General features: G+C 34.0%; 1 long non-coding RNA gene across 1 annotated transcript in view; it reads right to left on the reverse strand.

Moving 5' to 3' along the window:
- Nucleotides 1-892: 892 nt before the first annotated feature.
- Nucleotides 893-21072, reverse strand: part of LOC122233124 — an 83216-nt gene continuing 63036 nt past the window's right edge. Inside the window, exon 3 of the long non-coding RNA XR_006210598.1 lies at nt 893-957. This is a non-coding gene — a long non-coding RNA (uncharacterized LOC122233124). The remainder of the gene's footprint in view (nt 958-21072) is intronic.

Below are 21072 nucleotides of genomic sequence, written 5' to 3' on the forward strand. Positions count from 1 at the left end.
CATTGGCACATGGCTGTGGATGACTCTTCCTACCATATAACACATCGCTAGAAGTGACAGTACTAAAAAATGGTAGAATGACTTCTAGAAGGCTTAGCTAAATTGCCACCTCAGGGAAAACACCTTGAGAGATGAAGACTTTCTTGTAGTAAATACACTTAGTCAAGTGCAGATATATGATGTTTTAACTTCAGCAGCTATATTGGGGGAAAAAATGGAAGTAGGACTGTCTTCTACCTCACTCACATTGATTTTCTCCATAAATATGCTTTCCATTCTTTGTGCTCTAAGTCCTAATGGATTAGATGTCCTATTTCCTAGGCAGAACCCTTCCCCCAAGGAATACAGTAAAGATTGCCCGAATCTGAAGTAATGACTTTTTTCTGGTCACTTTGGGTATTATAATCTGGCATATTAAAAAAAGAAAAATGAGTTATAATGCTGGCAGGGGTAATACATTTATATTATTATTAGGAGCTAGATATGGAGTTACACAAAAAAGTCCTACAAGCATGTCTAGATCTCAGGTTTCACTGGGAAATCTCTTGGTGTTTTCATGATCTATGATACTCTTGAATGTGTACTTTATGGAACCATTTCCAAATAAAGAGCAAGAAAAAACATGTCTTAAACCCTTCTGGAATGAAGGATGTGGATTGCTCTATCAGGAAACACACTAGACTAGCTGAAGAAATAACAAAAAATGAGGGGATCCTAGAAAGAGTTGTAGAGAGGGGACATAACGAAAATCAGTCAAAGCAATGCAGTCATTAATGGACTCAGGACCAGTTGTAGCAGCACAGTGAAAAACCAGTCACAGAGACTTATAATGGCGCACAAATTATCTCAACTGTAAGGGATCTTTTATTTAGATGTTTATTGTGCTGTGACTCACATTGTCTCTGCTTTAAATCTGATTTTTGCTCCATCTGGTGTAGAGAGTTCCATGTAGCAAAACTAAATAAAATAAAATTAAATAAAATTAAATAAAATAAAGGCCAATTTTACTATAAATAGTGAAGCATATATCATAAGTAAATTATTTTAAAACTATTATAAATGTAATTCTACATTATTTAGTGGAATTAATTCAAGAAATGTAAGGTTGTGGATGCCTGACTGACTCAGTTAGAAAAGCATGCAACTCTTGCTCTCAGGATTGTGAGTTTGAGCCCCACATGGGATAGAGATTACTTAAATAAATAAAACTTAAAAAAAAAGAAATGTAACATTGGATTGATAATAGATAATATCAGGTAAAAACATTGAGTTGTAAAATTCATAGAAAGTAAATAGATACTTTTCTTAATATTTCAAAAATAATTAAGTGAAAAGACAGCACCCTAAGAGAGAAAGGTGTAAAGAGAAATAAACTGACAGTTCACAAAAAAGAAATAAGAATAGATGTCATACATATGAAAATATTGTTCGCTTCACACATATTTAAGGGTACTAATAACAACTAGATTATTTTTATTACCAATAAAATTGGCAAACATTAAAATGGTTAATAATAAGTTTTTCAAGCTTATGGGAAAACAGTTCTCACATACTATTGATATTTTTATAAATTGTTGCAATTTTTAAAGGCTATTGCCAATGTGTTATATAACAAATTCACATTACTTTTGATTAAGCAGTTCCATTTGTAGGAATTTATCTAGTATAACCACAGGTTGTAGAAGACACAATAAGGTGTATAAAGGAGTGCTGTGCAGAACTGCTTACTGCTGTAAAAAAAACAGCAGAACATAAATGTCCACTGATAGAATATAGCGTCAATATGAAATCTCATGTCTATATGATAGGATTATTGTTATGTTAGAGTATGAGATCAAGTAATATGGCCTCACAGAGTAGAAGACTTGCAGTATAAAGTTTCATGATAAAATGTACCCATGTATATGTACAATGCTTTTAGTAAAACACTAGACATAGTAAATAGTGATTATCTCTGGGGACTGTGGAAGAATTTTGCTTACCAGGAGAGGTCTATTTTCACTACATAGCCTTTGATCCATTTGAACTTAATGTATATTTATTATATTAGTATATATTTATATTGACCCTATAACATAAATTTTAGTTTTTCATTGAAAAACAACTTAAACCCTTTATAATTACATTTATAGGCTAAAGGAAAAAGTTACCCATAAGCTTAAGACATATATTTAAAGTAATTAAACTATTAAGTGTAGAAGAGGATACATTCAAGATAAATACCCCACATTTGTCATGGACTTTGTGCAGACATTCATTCATATGAGCAGTAATGGTTTAACAAGACAAAGACAGTTTTCTTCACTTCAAGGAGTATTTCCTCACTGTTTGACATAAGGCTGGGCTTCTGGGTAGATGAGGTAGACAAGATAACCTCCAGGTTTACTTTCTGCCCTTAGTTTCTAAAATGGTCTAGTTTCTAAGAAACTTAATTTCATTGATCAGTAAGTCACAAATAAAATAGCCTAAGGAACTGTCAAATGTATTTCCTTTAGAGAGACTATTTTATTAATTACATTTTCAAATTATATTTCCATTTTTAATTGAATTAGAAAATCAACCCACAGGATGGTCTAAAGGGAGTACTTTCAATCAATAATAATGTATATTTTATATGTTCTGTTCTAATATTGGGGCTTCCTTACAATAAAGTTGAGGCATCTGTAGCTACCTTTTTTTTGTTTTTCCCAATTTAGTATCTAGAGAATCATTCCTGTTCACACCTTGAAGGTCAACAGTACCAATTTATTCACCCTGATATTAGAAGTGTGAATATAATGATTATTCACTTTTCGACTGAAAATGTATAAACAACTACTCAAATTTACATTACTGCGCCACAGGACCCCACTTCAGCACAAAGCCTCTGCATCCATGAGGTCTGATCATAGAGTGCTCAAAATTTCAACTTTTGTGGAAATAGGATAAAGCTTATTTTAACAAGCAGATAAAAGCACATGTAGTTAAGACTCACCACACATGTGACAAGGCCTAAAGACTTTCCACTGCAGGCAAGGAGAAACTCTACAAAGAACTGATCTGAGGGAAAGAACAGTCAAAACAACAGCAGAGTGTACAGCTTACACCAGAAACACTTCCTGAAGAGTCAGGCCGTGGACAATATATGATCTCTTCTTAATATAGACATTACTCTCAAGAGCAGGAAACATAACAGGGTTTCTTAACACACAAAAGACAGAAGCCTGGACAAAATGCCAAGATGGAAGAATTCATCCCAAAAGAAAGAATAAGAAGAGCTCATGGCCAAGGATTTAATCAAAACAGATACAAGTAATACACCTGAACCAGAATTTAAAACAACAATCAAAGGATACTAGCTGAGCTAGAGAAAGGCATATCAGAAACCAGAGAGACCCTTACCACAGAGATAAAAGACCTGGAAACTAGTCAGGATAAATTAAAAAATGCTATACCTGCAATGCAAAACCAACTGGGTGTATGACCACAAGGATGGAAGAAGCAGAGGAATGAATAAGTGATATAGAAGATGAAATTATGGAAAATAATGAAGCTGAAAGAATAAGGAAAAAAAATATTGGATCACACAAATGTAGACTTAGGGAACTCATTGGCCCATAAAAAGTAATGATATTCATATCATAGATGTCCCAGAAAAAGAGAGGAAAAAAGGGGCAAAAGTTTTATTTGGGCAAATTATAGCTGAAAACTTCCTTAAATTGAGGAAACTAAAAGACATCCAAATCTGGAGGCACAGGGAACTCCCATAAAAATTAATAAAATCGACCAACACCAAGAGATATCATAGTAAAAATTTCAAAATACAGACATAAGAAAAGAATCTTGAAAGCATCAAGGTAAAAGAAATCCCTGACCTGCAGGAGAAGACTAATAAGTTTAGCAGCAGAAACCTGGCAGGCAAGGATGGAGTGGCACTACAATTCAACATGGTAGATGGGAAAAATATGCAGCCAAGAATACTTTCTCCAGCAAGTCTGTCATTCAGAATAAAAGAGATAGTTCCCAGACATGCAAAACTGAAGGAATTTTTGACCACTAAATGAGCAGTGCAAGAAAAAGTAAAGAGGACTGTTTGAGTGGGAAAGACCAAGAGTAACAAACAGTAGAAAACAATAGAAAAAATCTCCATAAATGACTTTACAGGTAATACAGTGGCACTAAATTCATATCTATCAATAATCACTCTGAAGGTAAATGGACTAAATAATCCAATAAAAAAGATGTAGGGTATTAAAATGGATAAAAAACCAAGACTCCTCCATATGCTGTCTAAAAGAGACTCATTTTAGACCTACAGACACCTCTAATTGAAAGTGAGGGGATGGAGAACCATTTATCATGCTAATTGCCATCAAAAGAAAGTCATGGTAGCCATACTTATATCAGACCAACTGGATTTTAAACCACAGACAGTAACAAGAGATGAAGAAGGGTATTATATCATAATGAAGGGGTCTATCCAAAAAGAAGATTAACAATTGTAAATATTTATGCCCCCAAGTTGGATGGATATTATATCCTCAATATATAAATCAATTAATAACAAACATAAAGAAACTCATTGATAATAACACAATAATAGTACAGGGTTTTAACACCCCACTTATAACAATGGGCAGATCATCTAACTAGAAAATCAACAAGGAAACAATGCCTTTGAATGACACACTGGACCAGATGGACTTAACAGATAATATACAGAACATTTTATTCTAAAGCAGCAGTATACATATTCTTTTTGTGTTCACATGGAACATTCTCCAGAATAGATCACATATTGAGTCACAAATCAGACCTTAACAAGTACAAAAAGATTGAGATCATACCATGCATATTTTCAAAACATAGCACTATGAAACTTGAAGTTTTAGAAAAGGAACAGCAAATAAAGCCTGTGCCACCAGAAGAAGGGAAATAATAAAGATATAGAAACAAACAAACAAACAAAAAACAAAACTGTAGAATAGATCAATGAAATTAAGAGCTAGTTCTTTGAAAGAATAAACGAAATTGATAAATCCCTAGACAGGTTTATCATAAAGAAAAGAGAAAGGGCCCAAATAAATTAAATCACAAATGAGGAGAGATCACAACCAAAACGATAGAAACACAACAATTATGCCAAAAATGGGCAATCCAGAAGAAATGGATAAATTCTTATAAATATAGAAACTACTAAAACTGAAAAGAAAAAAAATAGAAAAATTGAACAGGTCCATAACCAGCTAAGAAATTGAATTAGTAATCAAAAATCTACAAATAGGACATCCAGCAACCAATTGCTTCCCAGTGGAATTCTACCAGACACTTAAAAAAGAGTTAATACCTATTCTTCTCAAACTGTTCCAAAAGACAGAAATGGAAGGAAAACTTCCAAGCTCATTCTATGGGGCCAGAATTACCTTGAATCCAAAACCGAAGACCCACTCAAAAGGAGAATTACAGGCCAGTATCCCTGATGAAATTGAATACAAAAATTCTCAACAGGATACTACCAAATTGAACCCAAAGTACACTAAAAGAATTATTCACCACAATCAAGTGGGACTTATTTCTGGGCTGTGAGGCTGGTTCAATGTTCCAAATCAGTCAACATGATACACCACATTAATAGGAAAGGATAAGAACAATATGATCATCTCAAGAGATGCAGAAAATGCTTTTGACAAAATACAACATCCATTCTTGATAAAAAACCGTCAGGAATAGAAGGAACATACCTCAACATACTACAGGGATGTATGAAACACCCACAGTTAATATCATCCTCAATGGGGAAAACTGAGAGTTTTTTCTGTACAGTTAGGAACAAGACTGGGATGTCCATTGTCACCATTTTTATATATCATAGTACTGGAAGTTCCAGCCTCAGAAATCAAAGAACAATAAGAAATAAATGGCATCCCAATTGGTAAACAAGAAGACAAACTTTCTCTATTCACAGATGACATTATACTCTATGTAGAAAACCTGAAAGTCTCCACCCCAAAATTGCTAGAACTGATACAGAAATTTAACAAAGTCATAGAACATAATATCAATGTGTAGAAATCTGCTGTGTTTTGATACAGCAATAATAAGCAGCAGAAAGAGAAATCAAAGAATGGATCCTATTTACAACTGCACCAAAACCACAAGATACCTGGGAATAAACCTAACCAAAGACATAAAATATCTATACTTTGAAAACAATAGAAATCTTTGAAAGATATTGAAGATGACACAAAGAAATGGAAAATCCTTTCATGCTCATGGGTTGAAAGAACAAATATTGTTAAAATGTCTATACTATCCAAAGTAATTTACATGTTTAATGCAATCCTTATCAAAATACCACAAGCATTTTTCACAGAGCTAGAACAAACCTAAAATATTTATGGACCATAAAGACCCTGAATAGCCAAAGCAGTCAAGCAAAAGCAAAGTAAACCTGGAGTTATCACAATTCCAGCCCTCAAGCTATATTACAAAGGTATTGTCATCAAGACAGTATGGTACTGGCACAAAAACAGACACACAGATCAATGTAACAGAATAGAAAACCTGGAAAAGGACTCACAACTAAATGGCCAACTAATATCTAACAAAGCAGGGAAGCATATCCAGTGGAAAAAATACTGTCTCTTCAACAAATGGTGTTGGGAAAAATGGACAGCAACATGGAGAAGAATGAAACTGGACCACTTTCTTATACCATACACAAAAATAAATTTAAAATGGATCCAGCAATTGCACTAATAGGTATTTATCCAAAGGATACAAAAATACTTATTGAAAGGGGCACGTGCGCCCCAATGTTTATAGAAGTACTATCAACAATAGCCAAATTATGGAAAGGGCCCAAACGTCCATCAACGAGTGAATGGATAAAGTAGATGAGATATATATGTATGTATGTATGTATGTATGTGTTTACATATATAATGGAATGTTACTGTGATCAAAAAGAATGAAAACTTGCCATTTGCAACAACATAGATGGAACTAGAATGTATTATGAAAAGTGATATAAGTCACTGAGAAAAAGATAAATACCATATGATTTTACTCACATGTGGAATTTAAGAAACAAAACAGATGAACATGGGGAAGGGAAGGCAAAATAAGGTAAAAACAGAGGGAGGCAAAGTATAAGAGACTTAAACACAGAGAATAAACTGAGGGTTGCTGAAGGGGGTGTTAGGTGGGGGTATGGGCTAAATGGGTGGTGGGCATTAAAGAGGGCACTTGTTAGGATGAGCACTGAGTGTTATATGTAAGTGATGAGTCACTAAACTCTACTCCTGAAATCATTATTACACTATATGTTAACTAACTTGGATTAAAAAAAAAAAAAAAAAAGACCTAAATGTGAGACAGGAAACCATCAAAATCCTAGAGGAGAAAACAGGCAGCAACCTCTTTGACCTCAGCTGTAGCAACTTCTTATTACACATGTTTCTGGAGGCAAGAAAAACAAAAGCAAAAATGAACTATTGGGACTTTAACAAAATAAAAATTTTCTGCACAGGAAAGGAAACTATCGACAAAATTAAAAGGCAGCCTACAGAATGAGAGAAGATATTTGGAAATGACATATCTGATATGGGGTTAGTATCCAAAATCTATAAAGAACTTTTGAAACTTAACATCCAAAAAACAAATAATCCAGTTAAGAAATGGGCAAAAGACATGAATAAACATTTTTCCAAAGAGGACATCCAGATGGTCAACAGACACATGAAAAGATGCTCAACATCACTCATCATCAGGGAAATACAAATCAAAACCACAATGATATATTGTAAGAATATACATCCCATAAGAATGGCTAAATTTAGGAGGGGGCCTGGGTGGTTCAGTCGGTTAAACGTCCGACTTCAGCTCAGGTCATGATCTCACAGTCTGTGAGTTCAAGCCCCATGTCAGGCTCTGTGTGGACAGCTCAGAGCCTGAAGCCTGCTTCAGATTATGTGTCTCCCTCTCTCTCTGCCTCTCCTCTGCCTGCACTCTCTCTCTTTCAAAAATAAAAAATAAAAATAAATAAAGAATGGCTAAATTTAAAAACACAGGAAACAATAGATATTGGTGAGGACGTAGAGAAAGAGGAATACTTTTACACAGTTAGTGGGAATGCAAACTGGTCCAGCCACTCTGAAAACAGTATGGAGTTTCCTCAGAAAGTTAAAGATAGGTCTACCCTATGACCCAGCAATTGCACTAATAGGTATTTACCCCAAGGATATGAAAATACTGATTCAAAACAGTGCATGCACACTGATGTGTATAGTGGCAGTATCTACAAATTATGGAAAGAGTCCAAATGTCCATTGACTGATGAATGGATAGAGAAAAAGTGGTATATATATTCAATGCAATATTACTCAGCCATAAAAAAGAATTAAACCCTGCCATTTGCAATGATGTAGTTGGAGCTCAAGCGTATTATGCCAAGTAAACTATGTCAGTCAGAAAAGACAGATATCATACGATTTCACTTATATGTGGAATTCAAGAAAGAAAACAGATGAACATAGGGGAACAGGAAAACAAAAGGAGAGGGAAGTAAACCATAATAGGCTCTTAAGTATAGAGAACAAAGTGAGAGTTACTGGAGGGAAGGTGGTGGGGGATGAACCAAATTGGTGATGAGTATTAAGAAGGGCATTTATTGTGATGAGCACTGGATGCTACATGTAAGTGATGAATCACTAAATTCTACTCCTGAAACCAATATTACTATATTGCAACTAACTAGAATTTAAGTAAAAATTTGAAATGTGAAAAAAAAAATGACACCTGCAGATTAAAAGTGAGGGGATGGAGAAATATTTACTAAGCAAATGGATGTTAAAAAAAAAAAAAAAAGCCAGACAAGCAGTGCTTATTCTGGACAAAATAGATTTTATTTTATTTGTTTTATTTTATTTTATTTTATTTTATTTTATTTTATTTTATTTCATTTTATTTTATTTTATTTTATGACTAACTTTTTAATGTTTATTTATTTTCGAGAGAGAGAGATGGGGAGAGAGAGAGAAGCAGAGAGAGAGGGAGACACAGAATCGGAAGCAGGCTCCAGGCTCTGAGTTGTCAGCACAGAGCCCGATGAGGGGTTCAAAGCCAGAAACCATGAGACGATGACTTGAGCCAAAGTTGGATGCTTAACCAACTGAGCCATCCAGGCAATCCTGGACAAAATAGATTTTAAAACAAAAACTGAAACAAGCAATAAAGTAGGACAGTAATAATAAAGGAGATAATCCAAAAAGAACTTATAACAATTGTAAATATTTATGACCCAACATTGAAGCACAAAAATACATAAAACAGTTAATGCAAAAAATAAAGGAATTAATCTATTATAACAGAAGGGGATTTTAAATCCCAGCTTGCATTGACTGATAGATCATCTAAACAGAAAATCAAGAAGGAAACAGTGTCTTTGAATGCCACACTGGAAAAAATGGATTTAATAAATATATTCAGAACTTTCCATCCTAAAACAGCATAGTACACATTCTTTTCAAGTGCCATGGAACATTATTCATGAGAATGGATCTCATATTATACTCATAAAACAAGCCTCAATAAATTCAAGATCAGAGTCATACCATGCATCTTTTCTGACCACAACACTGTGGAACTAGATGTTAAATACAAGAAAAAATATGGAAAGTCCACAAATTCATGGAGGTTAAATAATATGATACTAAATAAAGAATGGGTCATCGAGGAAATGAAATTAAAAAATTAAAGGTGTATGGAAAAAAATGAAAATGAAAACACATTGGGCCAAAATCTTTGGAGTGTAGCAAAAACAGTTCTAAGAAGGAAGTTCATAACAACACAGGCCTTCCTTAAGATTCAAGAGAAATTTCAAATAAATAACCTAATTTTACATCTAAAGGAGCTAGAAAAATAACAACAAAACATAAAGCCAGCAGAAGGAAGGAAATATTAGATTAGAAAGATTAGAGCAAAAAAAAAAAAAGATGGAAAAAAAAAAAAACAATAGAACAGACTAATAAAACTAGGAGCTAGTTCTTTGAAAACATCAAAAAAATTATAAAATTCTATACACAGTTACCAGAAAAAAAGAGAAAAGATAAATGAGAGCAAGGAGAAATAACAAGAACACCACAGAAATACAATTATAAGAGAATATTATGAAAAACTATATGCCAAAAAACTAGACAACCTAGAAGAAGTGGTCAAGTTCCCAGAAACATATAAACTACCAAAACAGAAACAGGAAGAAATAGAAAACTTGAATAGCCTAAAACCAGGTTAATAAAAAAAATGAATCAGTAATCCAAAACTTCCAACAAACAAAAGTCTAGGACCAGATGGTTTCACAGGTGAATTCTACCAAACATCTGAAGAAGAGTTAATACCTATTCTCAAACTATTCCAAATTCTTGGGGCATCTGGGTGTCTCAGTTAAGTGGCTGACTCTTGATTTCAGCTCAGGTCATGACCTCACAGTTTGTGAGTTTGAGCCCTGCATTGGACGCTGCTCTGAGAGCTTGAAGCCTGCTTGGGATTCTCTCTCTCTGTTCCTTCCCCACTTGTGCTGTCTCTCTCTCTCTCTCTCTCTCTCTCTCTCTCTCTCTCTCTCTGGGTCTCTCTCTCTCTAAAAATACATAAACTTAAAAAAAAAATTCGAAAAAATAGGAGAGGAAGGAAAAATTCCAAACTCATTCTATGAGGCCAGAATTACCCTGATACCAAAACCAGTTAAAGATATCACAAAATAGAGAGAAGCACAGGCCACTATCCTTGATAAACACAGATGCAACATTCTTCAACAAAATACTAGCTAACCAAATCCAACAGCACTTTAAAAAATTATTATCATATCAAATGGGATTTATTACTGTGTTGCAAGAGTGGTTCAGTATTCAAAAGCAATCAACGTGATACATCTCATCACTAAGAGAAAAATAAGAAATATATGATAATTTCAGTAGACTCAGAAAAACATTTGAGAAAGTACAACATCAATTTGTGATAAAAACTCTCAACAAAGTAGGTTTAGAGTGAATGTATCTCAACTTAATGAAGGCCACATATAAAAAAAACCACAACGAACATCTTTCTTTTTAAAAACAAAATTTAATGGTTTTATTTATTTTTGAGACAGAGAGAGTCAGAGCATAAGCAGGGGAGGGGAAGAGAGAGAGGGAGGCACAGAATCTGAAGCAGGCTCCATGCTCTGAGATTTCAGCACAGAGCCCGTTGCGGGGCTCGAACTCACAGACTATGAGATCATGACCTGAGCTAAAGTTGGACGCTTAACCAACTGAGTCACCTAGGTGCCCTGAACATCTTTCCTAATGTGGAAAACTTGAGAGCTTTTCAACTAAGGTCAAGAACAAGACAAGGATGTCTACTCTTACCACTTTCATTCAACATAGTACTGCAAGTCCTAATCATAGCAATGAGACAACAAAAAGAAATTAAAGTCATCCAAATTGGCAAGGAAGAAGTAAAAGCTTCACAAATTGCAAATGACATGATACTTTATATAGAAAACCCAAAACTCCACCCAAAAATCTGCTCACAGTGATAAAGGTATTAAATAAAGTCACAGGATACAAAATCAATGTACAGAAATCCGTTGTATTTCTATATGCCAATAATGAAGCAACATGATGAAATATTAAGAAAATAACCCATTTACAATTACACCCAAAATAATTAGGTACTTAGGAATAACTTATAAAAAACTATAAAATACTGATGAAACCAGTTTCATACTGTTTTCCACAGAAGTGACACAACTTTGCATTTCACTAATAGTGTGCAAGTTCCAATTTTTCCACATCCTGTCCAACACTTATCTTTTTAAAAATAATAGTTATACTAATATGAAGTAATATCTCCTTGTGGTTTGATTCTTATTTTCCTAATTATTAGTAATGTTGATCATTTTTTTTCATATATTTTTTGCCATTTTTATGTCTTCTTTGGAGAGACATCTGTTCAATTCCTTTGCTCATTTTTATTGGGTTATTGTTTTTTTTTTGTTTTTTGTTTTTGTTTTTGTTTTTGTTTTTGCGATTAAGCTCTGGAGTTCCTTATATATTTTGAGCACTAACTCTTGGTATTAGTGATATTTTACCATTATATAATGTTCTTCTTTGTCTTGTCTTTTGTGGCAGTATTTGAAGTCTATTTTGTGTGATATAAGTAATACTAGTTGTTTTCTTTTGATTTCCATTTATATGGATATCTTTTTATCCATTCAAGTTTAGTTATGTGTTCTTATACTTAAAGTATTTCTTCTTCAAATAGCATATATGGATCTTGGGGTTGGTTGTAGGTTTTCTTTTCCTTTTTTTTAATTTTTGGTTTGGTTTGGTTTGGTTTATTTTAGGTCCTCTATGTCTTTGGATTAGGAGGTTTAATTTTAATCCATTTACATTTAAAGTAATTCTTGTAAGGGAAAGATTTACTATTGCAATTTTGTTAAATTATTTTGCCTGCTTTATAGTTTTTTGTCTCTCTATTCCTCTTTTGCTCTTTCCTTTGTGTTTTATTGATTTTCTTTTCTTTTTTAAATTGATATGCTTTATTTTTTTTTTCCTTTTGTATGTGTTCTATAGGTATTTTCCTTGTGATTATGATGGGGCTTACCTAAAACAGTTTATAGTAATAACAATGTTTAAAGCTGATAATAACTTCAATAGCATACGAAAACGCTATACATTTCCTTCTCCTCCCAATTTATATTACTAGTGAAACAATCACATTGATTTATATTTTGTATCCTTTAATGTCTTTTTATAGTTATAGTTATTTTAATCTTTTTATATTTTATTATGTTTTTAAAAATTTTTTGACATTTATTTATCTTTGAGAGAGAGAGAGAGAGAGAGAGACAGAGACAGAGCGTGAGAGGGGTAGGGGCAGAGAGAGAGGGAGACACAGAATCTGAAGCAGGCTCCAGGCTCCGAGCTGTCAGCACAGAGCCCAGCGTGGGGCTTGAACTCACAAGCTGTGAGATCATGACCTGAGCTGAAGTGGGACGCTCAACCCACTGAGCTACCCAGACGCCCCAATCTTTTTGTATTTTAAATGATATACTAGAAATAAAAGTGATTTATTCACCACCATTAAGGAATTACAGTATTCTGTGTTTGAATATATATATTTACTTTTACCAGTGAGTTTTATACTTAATATGCTTTTGTACTGCTGCTTAACATTTCCCCCTAACATAGAATTCCCTTTAGTATTTCTTATAATTCATGTCTAGTAATGATCTCTTTAAGCAATTGCTTGTCTGGGAAAGTCTGTATCTTCCTCATTTTAGAAGTTCAGTTTTACCAGTTCATTGTCATGTTTTTCTTTCAACATTTAAATATATTATCCCACCTCCCCTTTCCCAGTTGACAATGTTTCTGCTAAAAAATCCTCGGGGCGCCTGGGTGGCTCAGTCGGTTAAGCATCCGACTTTGGCTCAGGTCATGATCTTGCGGTCTGTGGGTTCGAGCCCCGCGTCGGGCTCTGTGCTGACAGCTCAGAGCCTGGAGCCTGTTTCAGATTCTGTGTCTCCCTCTTCCTCTGACCCTCCCCTGTTCATGCTTTCTCTCTCTCTCTCTGTCTCAAAAGTAAATAAATGTTAAAAAAAAAAATTAGAAATCCTCTAAGAGTCTCATGGGAGTTCCTAGTATGTGACATTTCACTCTACTTTCTGCTTTCATAATTTTCCTTTTGCCTTTGACATTGGTCATTTTAGTGGGTGTCTTGGTATGGACTTCTTTGGGCTTCACTACTGATATTCACTGGGTTTCCTGGATCTACATGTCAATTTCCTTCACCAGATTTGGGAAGTTTGGGACATTATTTCTTTCAACAGCTTACTACATATTTTTCTATTGGCCCTATTATGGTATCTCATAAGTCTCTTATGCTTTCTTAATTCTTTTTCATTCTTTTATTTTTCCCTTTTTGCACCTCTTACTGAATAATTTTCAATGACTTGTCTTTGATTTACTGATCCTTTCTTTTTTCCTGTTTTATCTAGTCTTCTGTTCAACTTCTGTAGTGAATTGTTCAGTTTAGTTGTATTCTTCATCTCTGTGATATTTGTTTGTACTTTAAAAATATTTCCTATCTCTGTTAAAATTCTCAGTTTATTCATACATTATTCTCCAGCCCTCATTGAGTATGTTTATAATTGTTATTTTGAATTTTCTTTTAGGTAAATAATATACGTCCATTTCATTAGGATCATTCATTAGAATTTCTAGAGGTATATTGCATTACTTTGTTTAGAATATATTTCCATTTGTTTTTATTTCCCTTGATTCTTTGTGTTGGCTTCTGCACATTAGACAATACAGCTAACTATCTCAGTCTTCATGGACTGGTCTTGTGCAAGAGAAGACTCACACCAATCAGCACAGAGATCACGGGGAGCTGTTCAAATCTTCATGCTAGTTCAAACTGATCTTGTTCTCAGTGATCCTCAGGCATGTAGAGTTTACTGGATCCCGTCAGAGCCCTGAGATAATCAAAACTGAATCCAGTGCCTTTGGGAACAACCAGAAAGAGAAGATTATTGGATATATGGTCCGATATTTTTCTCTCCTTGAAAGAAGCCTAGAACTGGATTTCTTTTTTCTTCTGAGCTTGGGTATATAGCTGTGACATGAGTTAGTTTTCTAAGTCAAACATCAATCCTTCTTTTCAGTGCCCTCCCCCCAAATGAGGGTATGCCAGTTCTCATCGAAGCTCAGAAACAGGTGAGGCAGAAGTCGGTGTGTCAGGAAGCCCCAGAATAATCAGAGTTTTGGATCTGTGATTTAATCCTTTTATTGTATACCCAAGAAGAATCTGGGGGCTGAGAGTTTTCTTCGAATAGTATGGTATTGTGCAGATGTAGGGCTTATGGTGAAAGAGTGTCTCAGATGTTTCTACCAGTTTTGATGTGGTTAATTCTAAGCTCACCCAGAATGCAGGAACCTCTCAATTAGTTTCTGGATTTCTCGCAATTGGAACTGTTCTGTGTACTTACATTAAATTGGTGTGTTCATGGGGGAGGGGAGGACATTTCAGGGCTTCTTTTTCACCCTAATTATATATTATGTCTTAGATATTTTAAAGATCCAAGCAGGGTCTAGATGACACACACAAATTAGGATAATTCAAGAAATGTTTAGTAAAGGAGTTATTTACAAAGGTATAAGTGAGTAAATGTGCAAGAAATAGTGCTGAATCACAGGGTTAATATGAAGAAGCTGTAGCTCCCTATAGAATAGAAGGAATGTTGGGGAAGACATGGTTACCAGAATCTGGAAAAAGAGCAGAGTGGAGAAGGACAGAGAGTGTTGTAAGCTAAATAATGTCCTTTCCCTAGGGCCTCTTGGTAGCTCAGTTGGTTAAGCGTCAGACTTCAGATCAGATCATGATCTAATGGTTCATGAGTTCAAGCCCCAAGTCAGGCTCTGTGCTGACAGCTCAGAGCCTGGAGCCTTGTTTTAGATTCTTGCCCCTCCCCTGCTTTCACTCTGTCTCTCTCTCTCTCTCAAAAATAAATTAAAAAAAATAATGTACTTTCCCCAAAATATATCTGCATCCTATGCCCTGGAACCTATAGATGTTATCTTATATGACAAAAATGACTTTATAGGTGTGATTAGGTTAAAGATCTTGAAATGGGGAGATTATCCTGAATGATAAGATGGGATTTAAATGCTACTATATGTATTACTGAAAGAGAGAGGCAAAGAGAGATTTGACATAGGCAGAAGAGGTTAAAGTGATGTGATGATGGAAGCAGAGACTTGAATTATATAATGATAAGCCAAAAAATGCTGGCAATCACCAACATGTGGAGGAGGCAAGGAATGTAGTCTCCCTTAAGAGCTACTGGAGGGAGTGTGGCCTTGTCTACCATTTCATTTTGGCCAGTGATATTGATTTCAGACTTTTGATTCCCAAAACTGTAAGGGGATCAATTTCTGTTATTCTAAGCTCCTACATTTATGGTAACTTCTTATATCAGCTATAGGAATCTAATAAAGGGAATGGGAAAATAGAGGATTAAAAAGTATGAAGTCAGAAATACAGTGGAAATATAACTGAGTTTGGAACCAGAAAGATTTGATTTGAATTTCATATCTCATACCTTTTATTTCTATGACTTCGTTGTTAGTAAAACAGTGATAATTTTCAATAAGCAATATTCCTTGCAGTCTACAATGCACCATGTATCTTGTGTCAGGCTACTTTTGGCACTATGGTGCCAAACTGTCATGTAGGATAACTAATATATAGCTAAGTAGAAGATATTGGCATAATAGTTATGGAAAGGGGAAGGAAACTATACAAAGCGAAGAAAAATTGAAAGAACCAAGACCATATATTAATAAGATCACTGAGTAGAAGCAATAATACTATAGCAGAAACAATATGTCCAAAGTGTGTAATGAGAGATAAGAAGGAATATTCTAGGAAAGTGTGCATAGCCTTCAGGAATATGTGTCCAGAATGTCATAAGAGAAATAGAAAAAAAGTCCTCCTGAATGTTGAAACATCACAGTTTAAAAACATTTTAAAATCCCTTATGTAGGCAAGAATTAGTTGTGCATGCCAGTGTAAGACTATGGTTAAAAATTGTGTGAATGTATAGGGCAGGAGACTGGAAATGAACTTCTGTGCAGATTTGGTGACTTTATCAGTCCAGAAAGTGTAAGAAGGTGACATTATGACATATATATGTATGTATATATACACCTATCTTGATATTCTTCTTGACACCTTTAGGTGTTCTTTTTTTAATATACAGACCTTCTCCCCTAACTCTTACCAGGTTTCTGTGGTTTTATGCATTCAATCTGCTTTCACCAACTTTTCTCTTTTTGTTTGTTTGTTTTAGCTATAGGCAAAATCACAAAATCTTGCATTTAAATAAGAGGATATATTTTATTTTAAACTAAAATTATATGTCAGATAAGCTTTTAAGCTTGGTCTCAGTAGATCATCAGCCTCCAAAGATTCCCTACTCTCTTACTACTGCCCATTCATTGTGGACCAAGGATCAGACATGGAAAATATGTCAATAGACAGGAAAGGCCAGATTGATTTCCAGTTGGTGGGGTCACAACTTTGTTAGTTTTATGAAAGGAGTTTCCCATAAAAATATCCCAGGCCACTGACTGACTAACCAGGCCACAACTGAGCCTCTGGAATTTAGTAAATAAGAGATGGCAAAATAAGCTGTTGCTTGAATTTGAGGAAGCAAGGCATGTCTGTGTCAACATGCTCCAGCTTCAGCATTGGCTGAAATCAGCAGCAGCATATAAAGTTGAGGTTACAGTTATTTATTATTTAAGCACAGAACATCTGAGAAACCAATAACCTCATTCTTACAAAAATATATTCTTAAATTCTTTGATTTAAAAATTAGGGTTATTTTTGTGATCACCAAACATAATTACAAGACAGTAAAGAGAGAGAACAGAGTGGCTAGATCATAAAAATAATTCAAAATGACCTTTCCAAATTTCTAGAGTATATGTGTACAACTTGATTAAGTATTTAAATCCATTCTATAAACTACTGTGGTTTTCCTTGATTGTTTTCTTCTTTAATAATGTTGAGTCTAGAGGACTGCTAATAAACAGAATTATTGATTATATTTTATTAGTATATTTTATATTTATTTCATACTGTATGAATTTCATATTTATATTTATTCTTTGTATATATTTATATCCTATTAATATGTTTGTTAATTATATTGTAGATTTAATTTACAGTACAAAAGGTGAATCATTATGAGCAATGAATGACTGAAAATAATATAAATAAATTATATTTCATTGATTATAAAATAGTTGTTATAAGTCTTCTAATGAAGAATAGTAATCATGAAGATTCACATATTCATTGAAGAATAAATGTATTAATGTATTCAATCATTTATTTATGCAATGAAATTTCTGTAGATGATTTCTTTAATATGTCTTTCAGGTTTCCCCTATCAGGATGATCTCTTCCTCAATATCATGTAACTCCATTCTCTTACATCCTTCAAATTTCTCAAATATCACTTTTCCTTTGAGGCATCGTTTTACTCTCTTTAAAAATTTAGTTCTTCTATCCTGACAATACCGCTTCCATGTCCCTACTTTCTTCTTACTCCCTGGTGCTTGTCATTTTATTTATTTATTTATTTATTTATTTATTTATTTATTTATTTATTGGTTCTTGTAACTTTGTAATAGACTATATATTTTATTTACTTTTCTTGTGTATTAGCCATTTTCCACACTAAAATGTAACTTCATGAGATCACAGTTTTTAATAGGCTTTTATCAATCTCTAGCACCTGAAAGAGTATTTGACACAGAATAGTTAGTTAAGAAAATGTTTGTGGAATGAAAAAGTGAATGTATTAGATGGTTTAGGAAGATAATATAGCTGGAGATACAAGTGTAGCCTTGAAGGAAAAAGAAAATGTGAGAGTTATATAAAAGAGTAACAGCTTCCAAAAAAGACATACCTAAGTCAAAGACATGGGCTGAAAATTCAGATAATTATTATGTTAGGTAGGGCAAGGGAAGAGATTATTTTAAGATAGTGGTCAATAGTGTCAAGAGGTAAACGGGTAAAGAAAGAGGATTAATGAAATGTCATGTGTGACTTTGTGACATCGATATCATTGATACATTCAGTGGGAAATGTTGCATCAGAATTGTTGTAAAACCTGATTGAATTAGGCTTCTGAATAAATGAGGGCCACCGAAGTGGAGACTCAGATTCTGCAACGCTTTCAGGAATGTTTGAGATATAGCAGAAGAGTATTTTTGGTGGAGTAAGTTGTGAAATCAGAGTTAAGGGTAAGGAAATATTAAAGCAAATGTTGATGAGTCAAATGATAATAGTTGGCTGATAGTCTCCTATCCCCCAATTTCTAATGATTCAACTAAGATTAAAAATTTTAAATATGGTATCATAATGATACCATAATGATATTTCTTCCCATTTATGTTCTTATATTTTTTCTTGTATTAGGCAGTTTTTATTATAGAATAAAAGAACAAAAATAAAATATTGGATCTTTGTAATTTTGTCTCATTTGAGTCTTTATTAATTTATTAAAAACAATGTTCCATTCTTTTTGTGCTTTTTAATTTACTTTCTCTCTATTCCTTGTGATATATGTAATCTTACCTTTTTATTTGTAGCCTTTATGGTTTCCTTTATTAACATAATTACTCTGCCTTTTACTTGTAATCTTCAACTATGATCTCTCCACTGGCACACTTCCCTTGGGGCTCTTTTGAACTTACTTTGTCAAAAAATTGATTTGGGGTGTCTGGGTGGATCAATAGGTTGAGTGTCCAACTCTCGAATCCAGCTCAGGTCATGAGATCCCAGTTCATGAGATCCAACCCCACACTGGGACACACAGCATGGAGCCTGCTGGGAATTTTCTCTCTCTCTCTCTCTCTCTCTTTCTCTCTCTCTCTGCTCCTCCCCTCCCTTTCAAAATAAGTAAGTAAACCTTAAAAAAAAGAGAAATTTTAAAAATAATTGATTCCCTTCAATTCTCAAACTTTAGTATTAACCAGAATCCACTGTGGAAACATAATTTTAGCTAATGCTTCCATTTCCATTTAGTTTCTTTTTTTTTTAATAAATTGAAAGATTCAACTTCATTTTTTTTAAAGCATTAATTTTTAATTCAGTGGCTCTACATTGCCAGTAACTACCATGCATATTCAGTGTATTTCAGCAAGTATTTATTATGGACTAAATATGTGAAAGTTTCAAGACTAGGAACTAAGAAAGAAAAATGTAAAATGTTTTTCAAATTTTCAATATCTTCGGCAAGAAGCTCATGTCTATATAAGAAATCATAGTCCAGGGGAGGGGCGCATGGGTGGCTCAGTTGGTTAAGTGTCTGACTTCTGCTCGGGTCATTATCTCAAGGGTCATAAGTTTGAGCCCCACATCAGGCTCTCTGCTGTCACAGCAGACCCCACTTTGATCTTCTGTCTCTCTCTCTCTCTTTCTCTGCCCCTCCCCCTCATGTGCTGGTGCTTTCTGTCTCTCTTTCTCTTTCTTTCTCAAAAATAAATGGACATAAAAAAATAAATCATAGCCCAATGGAGATGGTGATTTATGCCATAAGAAAACAAAAACACAGCCTTAGATTTGCACAGAGAGGTGACGAATTATTCATAATAAAGTGGTCTGTTAGGAAACGAATTGGATATCGGAAAAATATAATAACTCTGATGAGATAAAGAAGGAGGAAGAGAAGGATGAAGATGAGAAGGAGAAAAAGAAGATTAATAGAAGTATGTCATGGGAAATGAGGAGGGGGTAAGAACTCAAAATAGAAAAAGGAGAGAGATGGCAATTCAAGAAGGAGTAAAGACATTCAACAAATTCATAGTCATGAAAGAACAAGGCACTTTCTGGCAGTAGGAAGGAAGTAGTTGTGGCAGGACTACAAGGGGTGCAGAGTCAGAACAATTTTGGAGAAGCTGGGAAATATTTTGAATGTCCTTTTACGGCATTTGACAGATTAAAATACAGTGGTTTTAGGTTTGCCAAAATCAAGCAAGCTATTGTTAAAAACACAATATACAAAAAAGAATTCTAAATGTAGTTTGCAGTCCTTTAAGCCAGGTTTCTGCATCTCTAATCATTGGATAGTGATTTTATTTTTGAAATTGTGGTCTATGAGAACATCATTTTAGTATACAAAATTAGAAATAAAAAGCAAGTAGCATGATTCATATATGCTTTTCTCATTCTCTAAAAAACAAATACTTATAAATAATGGTTATTCCATTTAATGTTTAAGAGATTATTGCTTTTGTTAGATGAACAGAGATTAATATAATACATTTAATTAGGTAGAACTAATTATTCACCCGCTTAGTGCTGTTGCTATCATATTAGGTATGCTAATTCATACAATTAACCTTATATAATTGGTTTAAAGACCTTGTCTAACAGGGCAGTATATTAGTTCATTGATGGAATAAATGAAGAAGTCTCAAATTTGAAGTAACATCTTAGAAAACTGTTATTACAATATACACTTTCTTTTTGGTTTTC

Source organism: Panthera tigris, chromosome D4 (genome assembly GCF_018350195.1).
Source record: "Panthera tigris isolate Pti1 chromosome D4, P.tigris_Pti1_mat1.1, whole genome shotgun sequence".
Lineage (NCBI taxonomy): Eukaryota > Metazoa > Chordata > Mammalia > Carnivora > Felidae > Panthera > Panthera tigris.